The 9,079-nt window shown below is 33.4% G+C and overlaps 1 long non-coding RNA gene across 1 annotated transcript; it reads right to left on the bottom strand.

Annotated features, from left to right (window-relative positions):
* Positions 1–2,744: 2,744 nt before the first annotated feature.
* LOC143549792 (uncharacterized) lies at positions 2,745–3,224 on the bottom strand. Its single transcript, XR_013138201.1, has 3 exons — positions 3,195–3,224; positions 2,998–3,104; positions 2,745–2,881 (listed from the first exon to the last, which is right to left on the bottom strand). It is a non-coding gene; the product is annotated as an uncharacterized LOC143549792 (long non-coding RNA).
* Between the last annotated feature and the right edge of the window lie 5,855 nt (positions 3,225–9,079).

The following is a 9,079-nucleotide window of genomic DNA, read 5'->3' as shown; positions in this document are numbered from 1 at the left end:
CCGCAGATTGAGATCATGGACACCGCGTCAATTCAACAATGACCAACTCCTGGACCACCCTGGAGAGACCCTCTTCGCTTGGTCTCCCCCTACTTCCTGGGGCCAACGCCTTTATTTCGATGCCTCATTTTTTTACTACAATTGTAAAGGCCGTAGCCGGATTATATGTTTTGATGTCAAGACCGAAAAGTTTAGCGAAACACCATTCCCCCGTCCTCAAGATGATGATGCTTCTTATTTTGCAAGTTTAGCCGTTCTCGATGGATGCCTTCACCTATATGTATCCCATCATGCTACATATGTTCAGGGCCTTCGAGTGCGTGTGTGGAAGGTCAAGGATGATGTTGCTGTTGTCGTTGATGATCAGGACTGGGTGGAGGTGGCTTCCATTGCACCCTCGTCGTCTTTGCATCGTGTATGCACAAAGTATGCCGGCAATTGGGTTGCAGTCTTGGATGAGGGTGACAATTCGTTTAAAAAAGTGGACGCAAAGGACTTCAAAGCACGCTATCCCTGGCTTTTGCAGCCAACTTTTAAGTATGGACTTAGCCGAGCGATATATGTCCCGTCTTTTGTGGATCTGCCAGCCTCGTCTTTTGTGGATCCTTGCCCTGCAAATCTAGCCTAGTGATATGTGTCAAGACTCTTGTGATTGGTGGTGAACTTTTTGTTTTGTTTCCTTTCCTTTCCTACCTCTTGTTTTCGTTTACTGTTACAGGTTTTTTATCAATCTTACTTAATGTTTCTTATTTCTGGTGTTTTGCATTATTAAATCTTGGTGAATGATTTCTTATCATGGGTGATTGGATAGATGCATTTGTGATAGGAACCCAAGGAAATATTTGTAACTGACAATGACAATTTGGTTATATGTATTTACATTGTAATTTGGTTATATGTGACCCGACTCGATCAGAACAAAGAAAAAAACAGCTATATGTATGTATGCATGTGTGTGTATTGCAATACTCTATTTCCCGAAATCCACAAACCTACGGTCCCAATGACGATTTCCACCCCGAGAATTCGCACGTGTTGCCGCTTTAATGAGAAGGTTTCACGAGGCTAAAGTCTCGGGTGCTAAAGAAGTGGTGGGGGGGGGGGGTACAGGGTCACCGTTGCGTGTGATTAGTTGTTTTCTGTTTTAAGGTTATTATATTTACAGTGCCTGTTGTGTGATTGTTATTTACTACTACTTTTTAAGAGCCATACTATATTTTGGGGATTGTGGAATGAATAATAATCAAGCAATTCATAACTTATGATCATATATTCAATTTTGTTTGGATCTTTGTTTCTTCGTTTATTTCTGTCGAACCACACAACAGTTGAATATGACGGTGTTGCAGTGTTGAATATCTTATGTTTCTCAAAGTCTATCCAATGATGGAGAGTGCGCAATTGATGATCAACTTGAACACATTACCAATTTACATTACAGCCTCCCAAACTTGTTTCTTCGAATGTGCGTGTACTGTATCACACTTGCTACATTTTCTTATCAAACCAAAATGACTTATTATGTTTATTATTTGTTGTGTATCAATCATCTCTTAGATTCAGTCATTTCTGTTTCAAGCATAGATACCTACCTATCAAAGTATTAAAATCTGCCATACGGTCGGGCGACTTCAGAAACCGAACTAATAATTCAAGTTCGAGGGGAAATCGTACATGAAAACGACAGGCTAAAAGCCTAATCCATTACTACTCAATCCGTATGTATATATACGAAAGATTATGTTCTAAAACATAAAACTGAAACAAAAGGATTGCACACATTTTAAATCAGCACATGATGGTTAGATGTTGGAACATACAAAACAAGTTGTTCAGTTTTACATATGAACCAAAGTCTTGGTAATTATGATTGATTTTGTTTGACCTGTATCGCAGAGACTTGAAGGATCCCAATAGCATCTATATTGAACCAAACGTTAACAGCATCCAAATCACATTTAAAACCGATACTATAAAGTCTTGGTAATAAGTTTTTCCTTTCTTCTTTTAACTACAACATTTAAAACCGATACTATTCATTTTAATTTCATATAGGCATGAATAACTCTTATGAGCCATCTACTAATCACATTTAGATTGAAATGAAATAGTGTGTTGGTACTCATGAAAGTAAATTAGGATAACGCATATCTATTATGAACACAACTTGTACTAGAAACAGACCAAAGACCAACGACGTTTCTATAAGAGACGAACTATCACAACATGTTTTAGTTACATTTCATGGTTATAACGATTAACAATTATAACCGAGAGCCCATTTCTGCAAAGCCAATGTACAACACATATATACATAATAATTATAAGCACCATTAACTATTTCCTTTTAACATGCATAAACTCACCCAAACAACAATACATTTCCCACAAAGGATGATTTAGTTTAAATTAAATCATTGACCAAATAAAGAATAGACTGTTGTGTTTAATCGCGGGCTCATTAACAATTAACTACTTTTTATTTCTAAACAGATTACAAGTTTTTTGCTTGGCACAGCTGTCTAACTGTGTTTGTTTGGTTTGGAACATTTACTCATACAAATTAAAAAGATGTCAAACATAAAGCATAACATTTACTCATGCCAATTTCTCAACTCGACCACAAAAGCTCCTTCTGAGTTGTGTAGATCATACTTCATATTCTGTTCTTTTAAAAGCTTTTCAACCTACAGTTAGAAAATAATAAAAATAAATAATAATAACAATAATAATAATAAAATAATAAATAATAAAAATAATAATAATGTAGTAGTAGCAATAGCAATAACAATTACAACATAGTTGATTACCGCGGGTTTTAAAACTGCACGTCCGTGTTCACCACCACCTTTAACGGTGACTATTGTCAACTCCGTCAAACCTAAGTATCAAAAAACAAGGAACAACAATGTTGGACAATTAGTCTACAAAAGTCAAAAAGTAAATTAAAAAAAGAAGTGTTTTGAGTTATAATAATAATAATAATAAGTTATACACTTTGTCATTTTTCACTTAACTCAGTGTGATCGTTCACCATGTTTATTGCTTGCCATTTATGCTGATAATGTAAGTCGATCTTCACACAATTCTTAATTTTCTTGTTCCTGCATTTTATAAAATAAAAAAACAAATAAAATAAAACAAGAACCAAAATAAACAAATAATCAAATAAAAATAAACATTTTATAACTTACTTTAGTCGAAACAGATAAAAATCATTTTTTTGCCTCAACGCATCTCCTTCCTTCTTTTTTTGATTAGCCTGCATCAAGAAATTATGTTATAATACTAAACAACTTTTAAACAATTCCAACAAAATAACATGAAAATTTTCAAAACATAAACATTAATACACTTTTAACTCTGTTTCAGTAAGTTAAAACATAATATACTATTACCAATTTCAGACTCTAGAAAACTCTCAAATCCAAATATACTATAATGATGCACAACCAACATTCAATATACACAAAACTAAAAAAACAATATGTATATCATATCAGAACAAACTAGCCTGTATATCAATCGAATAACAAACAAAACTCAAAACTATAACAATTACAAAGTCAGGATCAGGCGAAGATAATAAACACACACAAACATATATATAAACATATAGATATATAAACCATCCGAATTAATTAGCATATAACTCAACTCATAAACCCTGAACAGATCAAAACACACATAATCGACAGAGCTTAAACGATCAACGGTGTACAACAATTTCCTATATATCAATCAACTCTGCTTAAATCCATAAATCATAATCAATTAACCTAATTCCCACAATCCTACTAGTTAAAATTCATCCAATTACCTAATTAACAAGCAATCAATACATCAAAGCTAAGAGCAAACGAATTAATAGTTAACGATCCACGTATATACAGACTGACCGCAAACCGTACAAATCAGCATATATCTAATTATAAACCCTAAAAACAGATCAAAACATACATATTGTCTTTAGTTGACCAGAGACACATACTTTGCGATATAACTGTTTAACTTCTTGGCCTTTCTCTGGAAAATCACTCTCTATCAATGCTCTCGCCTGAGCAGTCAAATCATTTGCTTCATTATAGCATATCGATTCTTCCTTGCGAACTTCGTCATACCAGTCAGCATCATTCACCTGGCGTCGGGATTCATAACCTTGCGCATCGATAAACTTAGTCCTCCGTCGCGTCATACCGGAAGGCTATGCAGTTAACGATAAATCGATTCAGAACTGAAATGATAGCACTGCAGTGGTTGTTATGAACCGACTAGACGACCATGGGCCCGACCTAGTAGCCCATTCTATAAGCCCACTAAGAGAACAAGCCCGTGGAAATGTGAAGGAAGTTGGGAAAGATAAAAGTGGGAGAAATTGAGAGCTAGGGTATGAATGAATATTGTTTAGAATATGGTTGTCTTCTTCTTCCCATCTCCTACTCTGTAAAATCTAAGCTTCTCATCTCCCTTCTGTATCGATTATCTTGTATTACATTCGGTTCTCAATAATAAAAATGTATCAGATTTACTACGTATTTGTATTTCGTGTGAGTTGTGAAATAACCATTCACAACATTGGTGCTTTCATTGATTTGTCTACATCAATGGCGGACAGCTCACTAATCCTGGATATAATTGCTAGAAAACACCAATCGTATGCAGTCTACCGTGAGGCGAATGTCAGAAACTTTGGCTAAGCAGGACTTGGTTTTTCTTCAAATGATATAAAAAGACGATATTAGATTAAAAATATTAAGTAAATAATTGATTAAGTTAATAAAAGAAATTATAGACTCAAATATGTTAATTTAAAGGTAAAAGATAAGCACAAAATAAATTGAAACACTAGTTTGGTAAATAGTTTTTAAGCAACACAAAATTGGTAAATAGTTTTTTCACTAACACTGGTTTGGGAAAAAACTCCAAAAAATTAAATCTATTGTGACCTAGTTGTTGGAATTAGTTAATTAGCTTAATTAACCTAGACATGGTGTAGTTTTTTTTTTTTGAACGACCAACTAAGTAACGCCGAGTACTCCGTACGCGGTCCCATTGGCTAAAGGTAGCTCGAGCCGGCCACTATTCCGGATGGACGGAGCCTCTAGCGATTCACCTATTGAGGGATTCACCGGATAAAACCCGACCCCCACACCCGACAAATGGCACGGCAGCGAGGAGCCGGTAAAATCGGGTGAGATCAGGACTCGAACCCTGGCAAGGCAAGGTCATCCCTCATATCTCCCATATAAATTGGTGATAGTGAGATTTCAATTCTTATCTCTCACTTGTAAAGTGAGTGGTCTAACATTGAGCCACATCCAATTTATTAGACATGGTGTAATCGAGCACTTATATTAATGAACAATTTATTTATTTATTTATTTTATTATAATCCGTTTCTGAAAGTTGGTGTGACTTTATATCTTGAACATTTGAATATCCAAAACATATATAAATGTTTGATGACTGTATATATGAACTAGGTTTTATCCCCGTATTACGGGATTGTTTTATATTATTTGTTCTAATATTTATTTATTTTTTTAGTTTATATTTTTTTTATTGTATGAAAGTTAATAATATACTTATGGTTTGATGATAAATTGTTTCACAAATAAATGAGATGTTATAACCCGGTTTAAAAGCTATATGGTTTTGATGAGACCCAAGACCCGCTTATTATTTTTACTATGAAATTGTTTTTTAATTATAAATAATATTTATGAAAGTTAATAATATACTTATGGTTTGATGATACCCAAGACCCGTTTATTTTTTTTACTATCAAATTGGTTTTTTAATTTAAATAATATATATATTTTTTTAAATAAATAAGATATTATTTTTTATTATATCCAATTTTATAAGATTTTTACATAAATAATTTGGTGAAAATAATTTGTAATATAATGAGATATTATAACCCGTTTAAAGAATACCTAGGTTTGGTAAGACTCATACCCATAAATTCGGGTTAAATGCATGAGAAGCCTCCATTTTAAAAATTAAGCAAATCTGGTAACTCCAAAAAAAAGGATAGCGACCACATCACGACACGTAGGATTTTTATGTCTTCGTTTATATATATTATAGATAGATACATACATACAATACACACACATCACATATAAATCTCGCGATAAGAATTTCTCGCCACCGCCCAAATCGCCCCAAAAATCACCCACGGGGCGGTGTTGTCGCCCCTTTCTCGCCCTAATCCGTCGACGTTTGGCCTTAAGGACGATAAAAAGATTTACGAATCCCTATTAATATTAATGTGAACTTTGATTTAGGTGTGATGCCATTTTAGTAAATGCTATCCATACTTGTGATCAGTTCATGCTTATAACATATGGATGAGGATGAAGTTGGTGTATGGAGAAGTAAAAATGTTGTGACCAATTACATTGGTTTTACCAAAAATGTACTTAAAATTATTTTAGTAAGGTTTTGATCCTCGTAACAGAGAAATTAATTCCCACTGATTTAAATGTGTCGGTAAGCATAAAATGACGATTTTTAGGTTTCCGAAAGTAAGGAGGCTTAGTAATTTCAAATAAGACCACGTTTTAAGTTAAGCTTTACATCTGTATTGGGTATAATATAGACTTGAGTTGTTGGAAAATATGAATCTTAAGTAAATACACGTTTTTACCCATTTCCGGTATGTAAAAAATCTTAGAAAAACACATAGATAGAAAGGGTAGATTTCCTACTCTAATTCTTATGTAATTTGGTTTATGCGTTCTTCATAATATATATGAATTTTAGGAATTTTTTTAATTTAAAATAAGCTGCATATTTTAAGTATTATATTAACTCTCGTGCCGTGTAAATAATTAAAATTCTGAAATTTTAGTATATGAAATTTAATATATAAAATACTTATAGTATATGAAAGTTATTGTAAATATATCATCTCTCTTTTGCAACACTTATGTGAGCATCACAAGGACTTGTTTATGAGCTATTTTCTAACGCGGGTTCACCAACTTCCAAGTTTATAACAACATGAAACGTAAAATGAATTAAGAGTTCCTATATAAGATCAGGATGTTTATTATAGGTTATATATATACTAAGATGGTTTAGGATCAAGTTTAACTTACAAGTAAAACGAGGGATAATCAGCCATGGACCCTAGCCAAACCTTCTTGCTTCTCCTTGATCCATCTTCCCTTTAAGCTGGATGAGGAGGGTTCAGTTTAGAGGGTGAAGTAATGCAAAGATGGTGTGGTTGTTGGTCAAGAATTAATTAGTGTGGTTTATATAGATGGTTGGTGATCCGTGTGCTTGCTTTATGATGGACGGTTTGGATGAGTTTGGGATGATCTAAGGGTGGCTTAAGTTTCCATGAACATTTTGTGTTTGTTTCCCCTCACACAAGAACCGATTATGTGTTTGTGTTGTGTGTTTGTTTCAACCGAGGAAGAGAGACAAGGAACATGTCTTGTGTGATTGAGGAAAGGATGTAAAGTCATTTCTAGGATGAGAGAACGCACCTTCCCATTTTGTGTGATGGCCGGCTGCTATTCCTCTTCTTGGTTAAACATTTCCATCATAAATCTCAAAAGTTCATCTCTTGACTTCCCTTTTTATTTCTTGGCTGTATACTAGTCTTTAAAATGGGTTATGAACTTATGAAGATGTACTTTTAGTGGGTTTGAGTGTATTCAAAACCATTGTTAGGTACTTACGTTATAATGATCATTTAGATGGCACTCTCTTTCAGTTGCAATCTCGCATAATTTTCATTAAATCTTGGGTTTACTATATTCATATAGGTGTACTAAAATGATTAAAAGACTATTAGATTTTTGGTTTGGGTGTACACGAGTTTCATTACGCTTCGAACAAGGTTGAGAGTCCATATATATAAAAAAATCAATATTGTAAAAGTAGGTATCCAAGGCCGAGTAGTCGCTACAAGGCACGGCGTCGATGAGAGTTTCTTTAATACCGTCTAGTTACTAAGAATCGATCAATTATGATCAACCTTATCCATAATTGAATCTAGTCGGTCAATTTGGGTAGACTTTTTACTTAAAAAATAAAACATAATTCATATTTATATAATATTATAAAAAGAATCATTTTTTTTAGTTAATGATTAGCAAATTTTAAAATAATTCAGTATTTAAAAATGTGTTTCTCTTATTTATATTGATATTCACATATTTTTTTTTTATAAATATTAGTATATTTATGATAATCAACATATATATAATATCCAAAAATTAATTCTAATAATATTTATCATTTTCAAGTACTCTCCGAGTATTCCCCGAGTCTCCGTTTACACCCAACTCCCCAGTCGATCGTATAAAGCCTGCCTAACGACTTTTGCAACCTTAGTAAAAATAGTGTATTGTTCTCTTAATAAAATATTAAAGTATTAATTTCATATTTAAAATTAGTATCACATATCGTTGTGCCGAGTGTTCATGCTTGTAAAGCATGAAATTTGGCTAGACTTGGATTGACATGATGAGCTTACATGTATTTTAATATGCCGTGACTAATAGTAGTGTTTAATTAACACTAAGAATTTGTCGGGTTTTACGGGTTTTCACAAATACCCACCGACGGTGTAACTTGCTTCTTCTATCGTTTCTGTATACTCCTTATCGTCATCTATAAGCCCTATACTATAACATGCATCTCGAAAACTATCACAAACAACATCATCTACTGTTCGAATGTTTTCAAAACATGTAGGGATTCACCTTGTTTAAAATAATTCTTAAGTAGTAAGCTTATCGAATGATGTAGGAACATGATGAATTCTACTAATTGCAAAGTCACTTTTTCGTGATAACCATTGATGTGGTATTTTTTTCCATACAAACTTTGTTGGAAACTCAACATAGGTTAGGTATCATGCACACTCATACATTTTATTGCAACTCATCCAACCGGTGAACATTTAAGAAGCATCAGTAGTCTTGTTCTACTACATCTTCAAGATCTTATTCAAAACCATAGATTACATGTTGCTAAGCAGGTAAATGAAAAGCAAGCCTCATTACAATAGGAAGCCTGTGAAGTACATCATAGACAAATATCATCCATGTGGCTT

The sequence above is a fragment of the Bidens hawaiensis genome, unplaced genomic scaffold (genome assembly GCF_021521415.1).
Source record: "Bidens hawaiensis isolate Kalapana, Puna unplaced genomic scaffold, B.hawaiensis_p1.1 tig00000978_1, whole genome shotgun sequence".
In the NCBI taxonomy this organism is placed as follows: domain Eukaryota; kingdom Viridiplantae; phylum Streptophyta; class Magnoliopsida; order Asterales; family Asteraceae; genus Bidens; species Bidens hawaiensis.
Note: the sequence above shows the minus strand (reverse complement) of the source record. Positions and strands in the feature narration are given on the sequence as shown.